This window comes from Oreochromis niloticus, linkage group LG19 (assembly GCF_001858045.2).
Source record: "Oreochromis niloticus isolate F11D_XX linkage group LG19, O_niloticus_UMD_NMBU, whole genome shotgun sequence".
NCBI lineage: Eukaryota > Metazoa > Chordata > Actinopteri > Cichliformes > Cichlidae > Oreochromis > Oreochromis niloticus.
Window position 1 is genome coordinate 27,951,950 of NC_031983.2, and position 18,818 is coordinate 27,970,767.

General features: G+C 40.8%; 1 protein-coding gene and 1 long non-coding RNA gene across 5 annotated transcripts in view; one reads left to right on the forward strand and one right to left on the reverse strand.

Annotated features, from left to right (window-relative positions):
• The window catches only part of nkx2.2a (NK2 homeobox 2a), a 95,044-nt gene extending 79,042 nt beyond the window's left edge, over positions 1–16,002 (reverse strand). For all 4 annotated transcript variants that reach the window (XM_013271962.3, XM_013271960.3, XM_005477649.3 and 1 more), the window contains exon 1: positions 15,853–16,002. The gene's annotated coding sequence lies outside the window, so the exon portion shown is untranslated. The remainder of the gene's footprint in view (positions 1–15,852) is intronic.
• Positions 15,151–17,266, forward strand: LOC109196018 (uncharacterized). The gene is made up of 2 exons (XR_002057493.2): positions 15,151–15,912; positions 15,997–17,266. It is a non-coding gene; the product is annotated as an uncharacterized LOC109196018 (long non-coding RNA).
• Positions 17,267–18,818: the final 1,552 nt, after the last annotated feature.

Sequence of the window (18,818 nt, forward strand, 5' to 3'; positions counted from 1 at the left end):
AGATTATTCTTTTTAAGTGTGAACAGTGACTCCCACTCATGTCTTTCACTCTGTTTTTTTCTTCTCCATCTCTTCTTCATTTTACTGTCATGTAACAGAATTATCAATATAGACCCAAATATTGTCAGACTCCTACATCAATTGCATGCCTGCAGTAAATAATTGCAGTTCTGTGACCAAATCTGGTTTAAATGAATGACTTATTACTTCCCCCCCTTCTTTTGCACATCCCACTCAATACTAGAGCCTGGTGTCACTCCACACTCCTCAAATAAGAACAAATAGGCTGGACACCTTGCATTTAAACACAGTCAGTACCATTTTTTTCTATGTGCAGGATTGTAAACAGATTGATTGCAACCCTAACCATTATCTCATGTTTGTGCCTAAACTTAGATTAAGACCAAGAGCAAATAAAACAGCTCATTATCCATTATAGCCACTGGCAGTTCATCAAGGTGCTCGAGCACAAACTTGTATTTGATGCCCTGTGCAATTATTCCATCTTTCTGTATAGATTATAGTACAAAGGTGGCATGAGGGGCCTTTGTCGCAGCATCTTTAATCTCCAGAGTTGAAGCTATGGAAAGCATTTGAGGTCAAAATTCATCTTCTTTTCTTTAATGTTTAATCTTCTAATACCACCAGCTGCCTTTTGGAGACTGAGACCTGCTTGTTAGCTCAGTGCACTACTGTGCTGAAAGATATCCTGCAAGACTCGTTATCAGGTGATAAACTTTTTACCTTCAAATATGTTAGATTGCAAGTTGACCTCCAGTAAAAGCCATATGTGTCTGCTGCTCAAATAAAGCTTCTGAGAGACATTCCTGCCAAATCCAGCCAGCTGCTGTCTCCCAGCAGCTCCTACAGTATTACAGTACTACAGTCTTATTTTGTTTACTGGACTGGCAAAAAGGACCTAAGCAATGTAAAATCAATAGGGTTGGCTTGGCATGGAATCGCCTATAAATGGGAAAAGACTTCATAAGGAGGGTTTTGTTTTTGGTTTTTTTGGGGGTTTTTTTAACACAACACAGAATTTCTGTTTACTATTTCTGCTAAAAGAAAAAAGGCGATGGGGGGAGGGTATAAGTGAAAATTATATTCTTGTGCAATTTGTAAATTGTGTTTTTCTTTCCATCAAGCTCCATCCTGGAAAAGAGATATACTTCAAGGGCCCTGGACTGCATGGGAAAATCCCCCCTAACTGGTGGAGGAAGCCACGGACACAAACAGAGGAGAGTTGGGGACTACCTGCTGTTTAAACAGATAGCGGGGCCTGTGTGGCCGAGGCTGGAAAGGTCCCTGAACTTCGCTCCACTTCTGATGTTTAAAAGTCCCAGCGAGGGCTTTGGCAGTTCTCCTGAGAAATAAGGAACTATTTGGCCAGAACAGCCTTTGGATCCCGGGGTGGACCGCCAGCGGCGATGCAGAACCCTTTTGCTGATTGGTTAGCAGACATGCAGAACATTCTCCAGGGAGCGGATGCTTGGGTGGTTCAGGAGATTGCCAGGCAGCCGCGCAATTAACTCAAATAAGCTTTGTGGAGAATTACTTAATGTGTGTCAGGCCCTTGCTGAGTATACAAACTACAGAGAACATCTACTGTTGCAGCAGTTCACAAGAGATGTACATTAGTGCCCCGCCCCCAACTCCCTACAGCCTCACTTTCACAGTCCCTTCAATACCACAAACAATATTTATAATATTGCGCATCAACGTGACATGAATGATAGATGCTACAAGTGCAATAAAAATCCTCCTGGCTGCTGCTCGTAGTGGGAATATAATGACAACAGTTTCATTTCTGAATCAGGTTCAAGCAAACACCTGCAGACCCAGAAAGACAAGCCCTGAACTTTGTTCACCGTGTGGGGGCCAGAAGCATGAATCTTCCCACACAGAGCCAACGACTGACCAGGGACCAAAAACAACAGTTGTAAAAACAGATGAAAACAAAATACCTGCCCAGAAATGAAAGAAGTCTCCCTCGCACATGAAGAAAAAACAGGTGAAAATGAATGCTGTGACGTGGGCTGAATGGATCCTTGCAGATGAAGTAGCTTTTTAGTTGAGAGGATAAATATGAAATTCTAAGTATCTGCAAAAGATCAAGCAATTGAACTGCAGCTGCTGAAGCCTAAATGTCTTTTCTCACATCTCTGAGATGAAAAAAAGACTGTATTGATATGAAGCTACCTAATAGCAGCATGACCACCTAGGCTGATTTTATTGCTCCCATTTAAGGTTCACGGGAAATCTGTATTTATTTACAGGCAGATGTGAGTACCAATAAGCCTATAATAACCCTAAGTATTAACTGGGAGCCAACGAGCCTCACCTCAACAGTTACTCTGTTATTCCAGCCGCCATACCCCTGCATTTCCTCAACCTGACTGGGGTAGGGAGCTAATCATAATATATTAACTGACCATACAGGAAGCCATTTCCCTCTGTGCAGTTTTAGTTACCATGTATGTCTTTCAGGTTTTAAAGGCCATTTAAGGTAAAGGCAGTTCATGCAAGCATTTTTAAACTAGTCCATTTGTTGTCGGATGCCAGCACCCGCACCCGCTGTTGAACAGAGCCGCGTTCACCCTAAAACTCCACCTTCAAAAAGAAACAATTTTATAGCGACGCAGTGACATCATTTACACGAATACGTTGTTCAAAATCCAACAAGGTCTTTTGTATATTTGATTTGGCCTCAGGCCCCTCAGCTGACCAATACATCACGTCCTGGTCTACAACTATTTAATGTAGAATCTCCAAAACTCACAAATGCAGTGCAACCAAATGTTCCAAAGATGTACCAGTATACTAAACAGGCCATATATCTTGCTCTCTTCTCCAAACAGAAATAGATTTTGCTGAATTGTTTGATAAATTTGGTCTAGGTTTTCCAGCCATCCTTACTGGAGCTCCTACTGTTTTTCTGGCTGTTGGTGGCCTAAGCCCTAATCACCCACTGTTCCCTCAGAGGCCATAAATTACTCCGATGAGATGGTCCTTTGTGTTCCTACTGCTGGGGAGCGGGGCGAATTCACAGCGCCATATTTTGACAACCCGTACTTTAAATCATTGTTTTATGACAGATGGGAAAACTTCTGCACTTTCACCGGCCTGATTTATGTTCATTTGGGTCTGGAGGACACTATAATTTGCAAGTAATGTGAAAACAGATGGATAGAGAGATACCAAAGGGTAAGACTGACCTATACATTCTCAGTGCAGCTTGCAAATGGCATCCATATGCCGCTAGAACTCTTCCAGTTATATCTCTATTACTGCGTGTGTCTGTGTGTGCGCGATGACTGCATGCACATGCTCGTACGTTTGACTTGTGAAGTTGAAGAAAAAAGGAGGTAGAAGCCTGTAAAAAATTAGATTTTATGTTGACATTTGTTGAATAAAGAATCTCGTTGAGCATCCATCAACATTATAATCAGTAGTGTAATTTGTTACGTGTGCACTGCTATTTTTTATTGCTTATCTAACATGCAAGTGACAGCAAGTCACTCAGACATGTTTAACATTTATGAGCAAACACTTTAATCATTTGTCCTTGGTTTATTTTGCTGCTTCCTATCTCCAGTGAGGCATAAAAAATGGAAATGAAATAATTTAAGCCATACTTCACCAGATTTCCTCTCTGGTCAGATGTCAATTTAAATGAATTACAAAGTCGGCCTGCTTCATTTCCAGGGCCGCAGGTCATGTAGCAAGATCATAGATAGACCGCTCAACAAAGTTTCTCTGTTCTAATCACATCAGATACACTCTCAGTATCATCCTCTGTGTCTCATCATCATTTAGGTTAATGTGGCAGGTAACTGGAGTAATGACAAGCTGCTGCTAAAATGTCCAATTAGGGCTTTTTTAATGATAGACATCTACTTATGAACTGCAATATTGAGCAGTTCATAACCACACGTGTAGAAAAAATGCTTACTGTTAAAAAAGACATAAAATGTCAGAAAGCCAAGACATGTATGGTAATTTGTGAGGAAAAAGAAAACTCAGCCTGGGAGCCCTGGATGACTCGTGTTTTATGGCTTTTCCAATGAGGCAGGACAGTATGTGAGTGAGCAGTGTCTGGTGCAGCTATTGTATTCCAGCAAGGGGGGGGACCACCCACATGAAGTCAGTGATGAAGTAAATACTGTTGCACGGCCACGTTCCCCTCCCTCATAGAATAAACTGTGGTCAAATGGCATGGCTCTGCTATCTCAGCTTGTCTCCAGATTATAGGGCAGAGGCTGAAGACATTCAAAGCAATCACACCAACCTCTAGTCTTGCTGTGAATCACCCACTATCTGCCCTCCCTGTCCCGCTCAGGAAGCCAGCTAATAGTAGTCAATGTCTACGGGCTGGGTTGAACTTGGCAGAGCACCACGTCTTTCAAGACAAGAATTATGCCACTATGGAGCCAAACACAAAGCAAGGCCCAGAAGGAATGAGGTGCCAACAGATGCTCCTGTCACAGGATGACGCCCTTGGTTTTCTTCCCTTTCATGCAGGACATCAGGCAGAGTTTATCCTGGGAGAGTACCACATGTTCAGATAATCCTTTCACAATCAAGTGATTCCCTCTCAAGTAGTCTGAGAGAATCTGTGTAAAAATACTGAATCGAAACAAGTAAACTAACAAGCAAATCTCTTGTGTCCTACATACCAGAGCTCCTTAATCATATCCTCTCTTTTTGTTTATTTGGGCTATTTGGACATCAAACCTTTCAAGGGGGAATAATATCCCAGGAGCATGGAAAAGAGCAAGCCAATTGGCCTCTTACAGGAGGTCTTTGAAAACCACATTTGTGTTCTACCAACAGCAGCTCAGTATTTTCACTCTGTGAAACTGTAAGGCTGATTATTACCACTATCAGCAGTCCGGTTCCCGATTTGTTAGGAAAAATGAATCATTTCTTTGTGGGAACACAAACTGTCCTCCAGGCCAGTTCCTGTCAGTCAGTGCCACAAAGCTTAGACAGACTAAAGAGACAAACGACAATCTTTTTTCCCCACCATGTACATGAGGATTGTTCTAAGCCTTTCGCACCTTTGAGACATTTTCTGAAACACTGTTATCCAGTGAAAAGCCACAGAGTGAAATGCTACTGACATAACATTGATCGTCATTTGCGAGGAGGTTGTTCCTACAAATGCTTGCTTTATTGGTCTTAGATGATAGCATCAACCACAATGTCTTTTGCTTTCATAATGATTTACTGCTGCCTGGTGAGATGAGCTCAGTGAATATGTGGGGTTGGCTGCCAATTCCACTTTTTCCTCTGTTTCTTTTTGGTCTGTGTGGGCCCAGGAGGTTTCTTAACTGTTACTGAGCCATTTGGACTGGAGACCAGGCAGTATGAAGCTGTATTTGGCTAAAGACCTCACTGGGCCTCCAAAAATAAGAAAGAACAGGGTGAGCATATTTGTCCGTGTGTGTGTGTGTGTGTGTGTGTGTGTGTGGATCAGACAGATACAGCAAGCCGTATTAGTTCAGTAACACTAATAACTAAAAATACAAATGAGCCTTTCACTGTAAACCAACTCGCCAACTTACCAGAACATACAAATTGGAGTCGAGTCATCCAGCCCTGTCATTAAGCTTTTATATTGACCATACAGGCTGTAACGTGTGGGCTTAGTAAAGCCTTTTTAGATGTTAAGAGGGGATAAAGATATAAAATATAGTTTTACAAACGTTTAACAACGCGACGGTGTTAACATTCTGCCAGCTGTGGTTAATTCTCTACCTGCAGCTGTTTCTGCTGGTGGCCATCTTGAGGAAATATTACTCAAAAAGAAGAAGAAGAAGAAGTGGGCTTGACCCAGTCACTGCTGTTATTTTAAAGGGAAAGAGGTTAGGACACTCCTCCTGAGGGACTGGTGGTCTGACCTGTGGACCCAAAGTCAAAGATGTGAACCACAAAGAGCAGGCTGTGACTTTATAGAGGGATTGAGCTGTAGGGGAGGGGGTAACATGTCGATGAAGGTGAAAGATGTGGGTTCCTCTCAGAGGACGGAAAACTACAGATATTTTTTATTTAATTTTAAATGTTTTAATCTACATCAATACTCATTGAAATAAACTTTTGTGTGTCTGTGTGTGTTTTGTTCACATAGTGAATACACTGTGCTTGGATAAACACGGAGTACACTGTGCAGGCCTATCTGCTGCTCACGCATCATGGTGATCAGTGGCGTGACTATGGCGACCTCTAGTGGTCGCTATTCATACTACATTGCCATATGGAACTGGTTTACACCAGTGGTTAAATATGCAGCACCACATGATACTGGGCATGCTGTGCAGGAGTTGTGGCAACCCCTGCTTACAAATCGTGCGATGTCAAGTTTGTAGCACAAAGCCAACGTCACTGTTAGATTTTGTAGGGAATTGTGTCAAGCTTGTAGCGGGGGTCATATTGAAAGGGAGTGAGCTGGAGCCAGTAGTACACATTATATTTATTACAGTCATATTCAAGCTGCTCCTTGTTTCCCTGGCATCATTCATGCAGATGACAAATGATCCAATTGCATAAATTAGTTTGTTAATTGTGCATTTTTTGTTCCAAATGGCAGAATGACATAATGCATAGTGGATGGGCTTCATATTTGTTCTGCAGCATGCTGCAGTTAGTTTAGTTTGACAGATGTGCCCCGCACCACCCTTACACTAGCTGACCCTTTTAGTCAGTATGCATGAAGAAAGCACCAAAGTCACTTCTTTCACCTCGCTCAGATTTTTATGGCTGACTTTGTGGACATAGAAAAGCTACCCAGGCTGAGCAGCAGACAAATAGAGCCCTGTTCATCTGTTTCTTTGGCCACCCTCAAACACACCGTTCTTACATCATCCATAACTTTTCTTTCAACAGGAAAGTGCCATTTATGTTGCGTTCGCCCCCCCCCCTTGCAGCGCATAAGACACCGATCCCATCATGTAAAGCCATTTGTTTGGAGACTTTGTGTGGTGGCCACCCGTGTTTAAGCAGGGCCCCGGCGTGCTGATGACTTTTCCAATCTTTCCTCACAGGCTGGCAGGCAGAGTGGAGCAGAGCACACAGCCCCAGACCTCAGGCAAGCCCTAGCCTTCCAGATTCCAGCGTTCATGTTTGTTCTTCTTCACCTTGATTCCTGTAAGAGTCTACCATCTGATGTACAGGTCAACAGCAGAGGAAATGACAATCCCAGCTGAGGATGAGGATATAACCTATTAACTTTCTCATCTGTGGGAGGGAAAATGGATCACTCACTAAGTCCTCTTTTCTAACCGGTGGCCGATTTCCTCCCCAAAGGAAATTAACAGTTACACTAGAACTGTAAGTTCTCTTACAGAATCCTCTGCTCTCTGTCTTTGTATGCACATGCACATGTTTGATGTGTACCAAAACATTACATAGTAATAAACAAGACAGTTGGACTTTGTAATTATTAAAGTTTTTCATTGCACAACATATTGTGGTCATTTCTTGTTTACTTGATTGAAAGGTTTTTGCTTCAAAGCAGATCTTTTAGTGAACTGTTTCTGGCCTAGAGTGGAAATCTAGGTCCTTCCAAATAAAGCCTGGAATCCTGCGATGATTTATAACTATTTAGACAAGTGTTTAACAGAGATGTAGGATTATGGAAATACTGCTGTCATATGTAATACACAGAGCACCTCATGCGGGCTTCAGTGACCACTTAAATCTGTTGGCAGGTTGAAATGTCCCCTTCAGCTAGGCAGATGGATAAGGCTACGTTTCAATCCTCACACTGAATATTTGACTTCCTTATGAACTTGACAGTTATTGCTAGTTGTAGGTCCCAAGGTTTTCTGCATGTCATCTGTCTCCACCATAGAGAAAAACGGTGGATGCACATGAATGCTGTTTATTGTTCTATGAAGAAAAGCATCTTTTTATGATCAACTGATGTCAAAGAACCTAAAATAGAGCCTTCCTCCTGGGATGAGATCAATAACATGGGGTAGTCACTTGATTTTTGACAGGTGTTACAATTCAGAAGGAAAATTCAACTACTCCCCGTGTTCAAAAACAAAGATTTTTTTCCATCAATTGTTTTTATATCTAATTATTTTAAATGACATAGCTACTTTCACAATATGGCAGCTGCTAGGCTCCATGGATGGATGGACAGACAGGGAAATAGTTATACATATTAACCCTTAATTAAATATTGCCACAAAAGGTCATTTGAGCTCCTGCATGTTACAGAGGCTACAAGTTTAGCTGTCAGCAGCTGTCCTTCTTTCTCATGTGGAGAAAAAGAGGGGAGTGGGAGGAGAGGAGAGGCACAGGCTGCAGAGAGATGACAGCATGGCCACCCTCCTCTCCAAAATCTGTCACTCAGCAGCACCAAGAGGCTTTTCTGGGAGAGACAGAAGATGACCAAGGGTCAGACTGACACACAGACATGAATTTTTCACCAGCATATTTTCTTTGGGTAAATAATCCAGTTGAGCTTTCCAGATGGTAGATTATAAATCCTGGATCAAAAAATAAATAGTTTTTGAAGCAAGCAAACAAAAAATAGCTTTTGGGGATTTATTTGCCACAGTGGTGTAATGTTTACTTTTTGGTAATGTGAGAAAAAATTCAGTGCTAGTTTAAATTAATGGAAAGAATGAAAATGTGATCATTTATTTCTTAATTTATTTAGTTATACAACCTGCATATGGAAACACTTTGTGACCAACACATCGATCTAAAAGAGGTCAATGCCACTCTGTCAGTCAAATCAAATTTTTACTCAGTTTAGATTTTTTTCACTCAGTTTTTACTTTCGCCTGGTTGGGTTTAGAAAAAGATCATGATTTGGGGATAAAACACCCCCCTTCACAATAGTAAGCACTGACAAATGCCAAGTAAGAAGAGCCAGATCTCTTTTACTATTGCAAACCGAGTGTGTCATTGTGTACAGATGACATTTATGTCTATATTTGTGTTGACACCCCCATGATGAGAAGAGAGTCACCAAGGCTACTTTTAAAAAAGCATCAGCTGAAATATTAACCTCAAAGCTTTAAACTCGTGTAACAAATGGGTCTCATCCCAGCTGCCTTTTATATACGGTGTGTGCACAGATTTCCCACTTCATTCACAGCACTTCAAAGTTACCAGCAGATCAGCCCAGTAACCACACACTTTCACTGATATATCACTGTTAATCTCTGTCAGTCTGCATCCTCCTGTAATCAAGTCCTACAATCTGTCTTTTTTTTTCTTTCCTGTATATCATTTATACTCGTTTTAACCATTAAGCAACATCTGCTAAAGAAAAGAAACACATTTCAAATTTTTTCCATTAAAAAAACCTGAAGCCCATGAAACGTTAAAAGCAGACTCCACCGCCATTCGTGATCCTCATGAGGTCTTTTACACAGGTAACCCTACCTTTGATGGTGTATCTGCACCCTATTATGACACGGTGGGGCTGCACAGCATGCCTGTGGGTCTCTGCCACTTGTAATGAGTTCCACTAGCAGCACATAAGGACAATCTACAGATCGACTCAGACTTTCATTTCTGTCGATCTCTTGTAAAAAACAAATGTCATGATGACTGTACCTCCTATTTCCAAAGTTTACTGCTTCTTATTTGGGGCTAGTAGCCTCCTGAAATCAGGCTGAAATCATGTTTGGACCTTCTGGCAAAACTTCAGACACATTCCTTTTGTTGTACACTCTTGCTCTTGTATTTATTAGTCGCCCACCTGACAGTAAATGTCAAACTTTGGACGTGTCCTGCAGGGTTCAGCTGATCAGTGTCTACAAGCACATGAGAAGAATTTAGGCAACCTAAAGGTTTAACCGCTGAAAACGTGTGATGTTACTTCTATTTTTAAACAGGTCATTAAGTGTCGCCTCCATTTCCTTTTAAAACAAGTTTCTAGATTATTCTACATAAGATTTTTTCTCTAAAATTCTTCATTCTTTTCATCTCCTAAACAAACACGAAGGCTGTGAGGCGTCATGTGCTTTTGATGACTATTTTTCCATTTTAGAAACTCTGAAACATCCGCTGTTTGCTTGAAAAGGATAATCACCTAACCCATGAAATGTTGATGAGGAAAATGAGCAGAGCCATATTTACCATACGGAGAAGCTCATTAGACAGTCAGTGGCAGGGACGAGGTGCATGAGGTGGCAAGCACCTGCCTTCTGTCTGAGGCATGCCTCTTTTATTGCAATGGCTTTTATTTACTCACTCTTAAATTATTTTTGGTCCTTAGTTGACAAAGATAAATGGAGGGATTAATATATATTGGACTAATCTGGAAGCTTGCAGTGGGGGTAGCAGCAAGCCTGGATAGTATTTCCCTCAGGTAACCAAACGCAGGCCCACTGGATTAGGAGCCATTTGCAGTAAGGCTTAGCCATGATCCAAAGCTATTAGCAGAACATGGCTGTTGGAAAAATGATGGGAGGAGAGCTAAAGAGATTTTTAATTGCATTCTACTGATTGTGATTCACAGATGCTCCTTAATAAATGATTGTATTCACACTTCAGCTTACAGGTTTTAGCGAATAATGTGGTCTTGAAAATCAAATGAAAAGAAAGAAAGAAAAATATGATATGGGGACTTTTTAGGAAGCAAGTGTTTTTGGGGTGCTTCATATTTTTGTTTGTGAACAAAAATATGTAGTAAATGTGACTGGGAAGGGAAAATGAACAGACTGAAATTAAAGTCTGGTTAAACACATCATCTCAGGACTGGAAGGTACGTATGGGAGGGGCCCAAATGATAGGTCCAATCTGAAAGCACCTGCATGGGAGTTCCTTTGAACGTTATGTGCATTTCTTTGCTACTGTTTAAGTGGACCAGTGTTGTATTAGCACCTTCAGTTAATTAGCTATTAAATCCGATGGGTTGGTTAACAGCTAGTATTGTGGAATGAGTTGATTTTTCACGTGCAGTAGCCTGGCTTTTTTCTGTCAGTGAGAGCATGGAGATATTTGCTTGGTAATGAGAAAATGTCCCACGCGCTGCTTACATCCTCAGCATATTAGTGTGTTCATGGTACAATTGTAAATAAAGCTGTGGTTGCAGTACTCCAGCATATAGCTGGCACAACAGAGGAGAAGCAAGTATAAACAGCAAGCAATAACATTTTAATAGTGGTGTTCCATTAGGACAAGCAAGGCAAGCAGTGCTTGCAAATTTAAAAATAGACATAAAATCAGTGGTACCACCGTAAATTGATCTCTCATTTCATGTCAGACATCCACCATAAAGCTTGTCATCCATCCTCTATATTACTGCCATCTTGTGGCCACAGTCAGCTATTTTCACCGAAAGATACGCTTGCTTCACAATCATAGGAAACCGGAGCTCTCTCTGTCATATGAGTCACTCTCGTTAACAGTGACTGGAGATGAGCAAGCTGAGAGGCCAGCAGCTTTTGGGGGGGGGAGGATTTCTGCATGTGGATAAACCTCTGGTTTCACAGCAAACTGATGGGAGAGCAGCATGTAAAGCAAGCTGCCATTGGCTCTGCTTTCAATGCTCTGAGACAAGTTAGGATTGGTGCTTCATATGGAAACACAGCTAGCATTAGCAAATAAATGAGCTTCAGTGATTTATCATCATGGCCAATGAGTTTCATCTTGCAAAACATCTTGGCAAACATGTGTGATGTAGAGAAGATGTTTAGCAAAGTGGAAAACAATGGAGCATATGCAGCAGTGATATTAATACATTTGATACTGATGGAGAGCATTTTTTGCAGAATAATCAGTTTAATTCGATTCTTTATGCTCAATTTTCAAATAATACAGTTTTATGTGTGATGACGTGTTTTCGTAATGTTTTATTGTCTTTTTATTGCAAATAAAATATGGTAATATAGAAGATTTGGGGGCAGCACAAAAAATGTTTTAATCTGATCCGATTTTTGTCCAATTATTGCTAAATAGTGGAGGAAGATCTTTTTTGTTTCTCTGTGTATGGGTAGGGAGAATCTCTCCTTTCCTTTCTCTTAAAGTCACCACACTTCACTGCATTTTAAGTGTATTGTAAAATACAACATTTCAAACACTGCAAAAAATATCAAATACATAAACTTTTTCTTTGTCTACAGCTGGTATATTTCTCAGAAAGCACAAAAAACAACATATTATAAAGGTAAAGACCCTACAGTATTAAAAAGAAAGCCCAACAATCCCATAGTTCCAAACAGGCAAGCCCTTGGTGAAAGTGGGAAGGAAAAACTCCCTTTAAAGAGGACAAACCGCCAGCAGAACCAGGCCCAGCAACAGGTTGGGGGTAGACTACTGATCTTCCAACTGACCTTCCATTGTACAAAAAGGTCAGTCGTATAAAACATTGTTTTGTACCTGTTGAAGGTCAGTTAGTTGTACCAAACATTGTCTTGTACCCGGTCTATCCTTCAGCTATACACAACAATGTTTTGTACCTGGTATCTGATGAAGGTTAGTTTGACTGGAAGGTCGTGACTCAGTGAAATAGTGGTCAGTGAGAAATTGTTAATTTTTTACAATTAAATTTTTTAAATTGTAAAAAATTAATGTTTAATGTTTTATTTTTATTATATGCAAAGGTTGCATGAAAAAATACTATACTTGCAGGTAGGTATAGATACCACAGATTAAACTGTTTAATTTGTTGTAATTTGTACTGTGATTGTGGACTGCAGGAAGTGGATTCAAATGCAAAAGGTAACAAAAGGTGAGCCTTTATTTTGGCTGATTCAAGAATTCGACTAAAACAAAGAGCCTGCAGACAAAGAGGCAAACAGAATCTAAGGCAGACAGGTGACACAGTGGGGAGGTAAACAGGCTCTGAGGCAAGGACTTCAGGGACACCACCATTATTTATATACACGAGGGTCATCAGGGGAATTGGACGAAGGAGGGTAGAGAGATGGAGATGAAACCATTAAGACTAACACACAAGGAAATTATAACTGTATGCAAGACACAGGAAACAAATGAGTGTGAAAATAAAACAGGAAGTAACTAGTAAATACAAGGCTAAGGCAAACACACAACAATTTTACACTAGGGGGAATACTGGGAACACCTGGAGAAACTTATACAAAAACTCGTTTTTGTTTTTTTGTTTTTTTTAAAGGGCTCCAAATAATCACAAAATTCAAAAGAAAACAGAAACCCAGGGACCACGACTGGTAGTAAAGCTGGACTGGTGCAGAGCAGGCTGTGATGTTCACGGTCAATGCTGGGTCACATCAAAAGGTACCGTCCTGTCTTAAAGGGTGTGAGTTGGGTTCATTTTTCTCTTCCTGGGTTTTTCACCCTACATCTCATTGGCTGGATCCCAATTCAGGGTCTGCATCCTTTGGAGGACCCGGCCTTCCCGGTCTATGTGGGCAGCGTCCTCCAAAGACCGAGAAGGCCAGAAGTGTGAGGCTTGTGAAATGGGACAGTCTAGCCTCCGTCGCGCTGCTCGGGTTGCCCAGCAACCATGAGACTAACCGCTGGAAACGTTTCATACAGCATTGTTTGACAGAAATGAAGGAGACCTTTTTGTTCATCTGTTTGTTTTTACATGAGCTTTGTTTGATTTGATAAGTATCTGAGGCTGAGACCACAGGACTGTAAAAACATGATTGTTGGGATTCATTTCTGTGCTGAACAGTCATTTTAAGATTCGCTGGTAAATAACAATTAGCTGATATTGTTCACGAGACTAAAGTCATCTCACTTTGGTCATGTAAATATAATATGGCCAACATTAAAGTTATTATATTAATCATTAGTTGTTACAGCAGTGAGCTTGAACTGTGTGAAATACTGAGCTTCAGTAAAGACTCAAGTTGCAGTTGTTTAGATTTCCTATCACCTTAAATCTTCACTCAAAGACAAGTATCTTTTACAGCATATATATAGATGTATTATATATGAGAGACATATTGTTCTTTTAATATCTTGGCATGATTAAATTTGGCTCAATGCTTACATGTGTAAAAAGAAAATGTACGAGCTGTGATAACTGTTGCTGATAGAATGAAGAGTAGACTGATATATGAAATATTCCTTTATTGGGTGAGAAAAATCAGACCATGTCATAACTGCTTTAAGTCATACAGAATAGATATCAGAGCCTTAAACAGGCTGACTTCTGCTAAATGGGTCAAACTGGGCAGAAAGTCTACAAACACATAACATCCTTATAGAATATGATGTAACACTATAGATCAACTTACCTCAGAATATATAAAGCATATAAACAATTACAGCAATATGATGCAACAAACACAGCAGTACTACTAATCCAAAATACTCAAAGCTTCATAGAACTGAAACAAACATTTATTTTTAGCTCCATTCTGCTGCTGATACATACTTTAGGTTTCTGAATATTAAACTTGTTGCTGCCTTTCATAGTGTGTAACTTGAAGGCCCTGAGTACTTTCTCCCACACTGAAAACACTGGAATGATAACATTATTTGAATATTACCTAATAAGACTGATTCAGGACAGATAATTAGTTCTTTTAAACTTTTCTAGCAGTCCTTCACGAAGAGGGAACAGTCTGTCTATTCCAGGGGTGGGCAACTCCAGGCCTCGAGGGCCGGCGTCCTGTAGGTAGATGTGTCCTTGATCCAACACAGCTGATTCAAATGGCTAAAAGACCTCATCAACATGTCTTGAAGTTCTCCTGAGGCCTGGTAATGAAATAATCATCTGATTCAGGTGCCTCAGTCTGTCCTCACTCTGGACACTTGCAGTTGTCACACATGGAAATCAAATGTGATAAGCTGCAGGATTCATACATAACAAATATAACTTATAAATACATGACAGGTGATAGTCTCAGGTGTACACACCGCAACAAAACAGCACAACAGTAGGATTATTATGTCTTTGTGTTATTACGAGTGCTAAACAAGATGGGACAGTGGACACATGTGTGACTCCTGTGATTAAAGCATCTTTCTTTCAGCTTAACGAGTTAAAGTCCGTTTGGCTCGACACCACCGAACAGAGGCAGCAATATAACATAGCTAACATTAACAGTGCAGTTGAATCCTTGTGCCGTCATATTCAGGACTGCACACCGAGCAGCATCACTGACTTTCAGCTTGTTGTGTTTGTGGATATATGACTGACTTTAATTATCCATAAAATGATCACATTCTCTGTAAGATTAAGGTCGACTATTGAACGGCGAATATTTTAAAGCAAAGGCTTTAAAACCAAGTTAACGCTGAAAGTACAAACATCACTAATGTCACATAACTCTGGCAACATTTGGCCAACAGTAGTGTTATGATGTTCTTCGTTATTAAACATCTGCACATAAGTGACATAATATTCAGTACTTACTTTTAAAAGTTTACTCTTCGGCCGCTCCGCTTCAGGCATCCACCGTTTTTTGTTTTATCAAAAAAAAAAAAAAAAGATCCACACCCACCACGGCGTTATTAATTCTGGGATAGTTTGGGCCGCGAAGGATACACCTGACCCATCCTTCAAATTCGGGAAAATGAAGGACACGTTTGTTGGCCACATTTGGAGCAGCGTTCATCGTGTTGTTGTGACGTAATCGGCCTTCAAATGCGGCCTCCGAAGGATGCAGCCCCTGAATTGGGACACAGCCATTGTCATCTGCTTCTTCAGGACCAGTATAAGAGGACCAGCTGTGTCATCCAGTCTCCGCCTCCTACTAGTGGTAACAGACAGTGGCAACTGCACTGCGTTTCCTGCTCTTACATGTTTCTCGTTTCTATCTGAAGAGTCTCATGCCATCAGTTCACACCGTCAAGATAAGCAAGCTAGTTTGCAAAGTGAACCTACTTGGATCACTTACCTGCAGCTTCCCACCTGACTGTTCACCCTCCAACAGAAGCACTCACCTGGATGTCAACTTGCTCCCTGCTGCTTCCCTCTGGAAAGTTCCCTTGCGGACTCTCAAGGTAAGCTGACAATCACCAGTCAATTCATGCTCACCATACGGAGTCACCCCTCATCCTGATGTAACACTTATCTTCTCTCTTCAGTGGAACCCCTTCGCCCTCAAACCTGAATGATTCCCCTTCAAACCTGAATGATAACCCCACAAACCAACCCTCGCCCCTTCACCTGTTCCTATTTGTGTATAAGTGAAAATTAAGTGCTGTCTCTTTTGGTTCTGCTTTAGGGTCCATCCTAGTCGTTCAGCTGCACAGCTGTGACACATACATCAATTTATATTCAAGCTGATGCTAATTAGATTCACTCACTGAGTGCTACCTTTGATACCTGCTTTATAGTGTCTAGGGGCAGAAAATCAGTTATATAAATCGCCAAACATACTTATTTCTTATGGTATTCAGTTGACTAACTCCACAAAGAGCAGTGAATATTAGAGTATCAGCACAGGCCAGCTGATCACAAAGAAAAATCTGTTGGAGCTCACAAAACAAGCTGTTGGAAATAACTACGCCCGATCTCAGAGTTCTCCCACCTGCAAAATCCTTTCTTGAATCCCTGTTTAAGAGTAAAACCAACAGTCATGCTTTTTAACAAATTTCTACGATTTTTAAAAACCCAAAGTTTCTTATTTTAGGTTTCATTTCATTTTAGGCCAGAACTAAATCATATACTTAAGTGTTTGTTAAAAAATTAGTTTCAAGTAAAGCCATTAAAGCTGTACTACTAATTACTGTTGTATTTATTTTATTTTTTGTTAATATGTCCCAATTAAATGTTTCAGATCATCAGCAATTACTTTTTGGCAGAGCCAAGTAGGTTTGGATAGCTTTGCTTTCACAAGAAACCCACATGTCTTCTGGACCTAAATTTGTCATGTTTGTTTCAACTGAGCAGATTACGATACAGTTGGTTTAGTGGATACAACACCAGAGTGAAACTTTCATCGAAAAAACTGTAGTAAATAAATTAAGTGGATGTACTCAGGACCTCAGAGTGCTGCTGTGGTCCTGGGAAATCACCATAGCCCAGGGGTGGGCAACTCCAGGCCTCGAGGGCCGGTGTCCTGCAGGTTTTAGATGTGTCCGTGATCCAACACCGCTGATTCAAATGGCTCACATACTCAAGCACATCAACAGGAGGTGGAGCATCTGCCTTCACTCAGCCCAACAATAAGGAACCCTAACTGTGTGCCAAAACACCAATTTGAGTAAAGGGCTCACGACAGTACATGTGTAGCATAAATTTCAAGGTTTGGTGGACTCACTCTACTGCTCCTTGGCTCTCAGAGTGAAAAGCACCAGAAACTTTACGCTTTGCAGTGATAACATCAAGCCAGTAAATCCACTCAATATAATATTTGTCCTCTGGTCTTTTTAAATAACTTTCAGCAATCCTAAAGTGGTGCAAAGTTCTTTCATCACAGTATTGTACTGCCCAAGGATCAGGTATGTTGGCACACATGAGAGTCAAAGGGAATGGTAACCAGATGCTGTTTTTGGCAGAGTGCCTACAGAGTTTACAGTTAACCTCTCAAATGACTCCCTGTCACCGGAATAAGGGAGATGCAGGAGAAATATCCTGGTCAGGTTTGCTGGCCACCAACTGGCATACATATCATATTCAGCAACATCTGATTTCAAACCATGTCAGAAGAAATGTGCATATGAATGTCAACACAAACTGCTTAAAGGCCTTCTTTAAGGTAACCTGCTGCACTCTAAGATGTCACTAGCTCTTCCTACCTAGCTTCGGTGTATCAACAGAGAGTCACCTCAGCAACTTTACATGAAGTGAATGATTCTGGCTCCCTGACCTGTCCCTTGGAGTTGACTGTAGAATCAGTAACTAGCTCTGACTCAGATTTATGTTCAACAGCTAAGCAGCTCTGAAGGTGAGCTTTTCACAACACAACATGCTACAGGGCCTGGAGAGGTTGAATCATTGTGATCATAGGCTTTAGAAATCAGTTCAGTTTTATTTATATAGTGCCATAACATTTCATATATATCTACATATATGTAGCGCCATATTACAACAACAATAGTTGTCTCAAGGTGCTTTACATCGTAAGGAAAAGACCCTGTAGTCCGACTATTGAATGGGTATTCTTGTTGTGTGTTCTGTTTCTAGTAGCTGCATTTCCAGCAGTGTAAAAGAGACATGGCAGGAGAACCAATTATAAAAACACATTTTCTACATCACCAAATAAATACGTAGACATGACAATGCAATGCACAGTTTGTGCTACTGTTACTTAACAGCTGGACTTCATTCATGACATTAGCAAGGTACAGCTTCAGAAACTGCACAAATAAAACATATTCACCCACCAAAGACTCTATGTCACACTTAAAACAAGATTTTAAACTGAAAACCTGAAAATAACCTGCTCCCGACCAGGTTATATCTTCAGCATATGTTACCATGGTGATATATCCAGGTAAAAAGAGAGCCACCTTTGTGACAGTGACAACTCTGGCTTTAAGCTTGATCTGGCTCTCACGCTCCTTAACCCTGCTTCATACTACGCGCTTCAGGGTGAAGGAGTGAAAAAGAATGTTTGATGTAAAGTAAGCAAACACACAGACCTAAGCAGAAAGGATAAAGCTGTAGCAGGGGGAGACAGACAGCTGAGCAAAGGCCCGGCTAATATAAGTACAGCCTATAACACAGACTATAACAGCTAACTGGGATTGTGTTACTGTTTCTTGCTCACATTTGTTCGGACGTATTTTTCAGTGCACAACCGTGTTTGATTTAAGTGGTTCTTTTTGTTTGCATTAACAAATCCTCTGTAGAGTTGGAGCTAGTCAACTCTGGAGAAGATCTAATTCATCAAACTGAAAACGCCTGTCGAAGATGCAAAAACATTTAATATTCTCTTGTGTCCCCTTGTGAGTCCATGTGT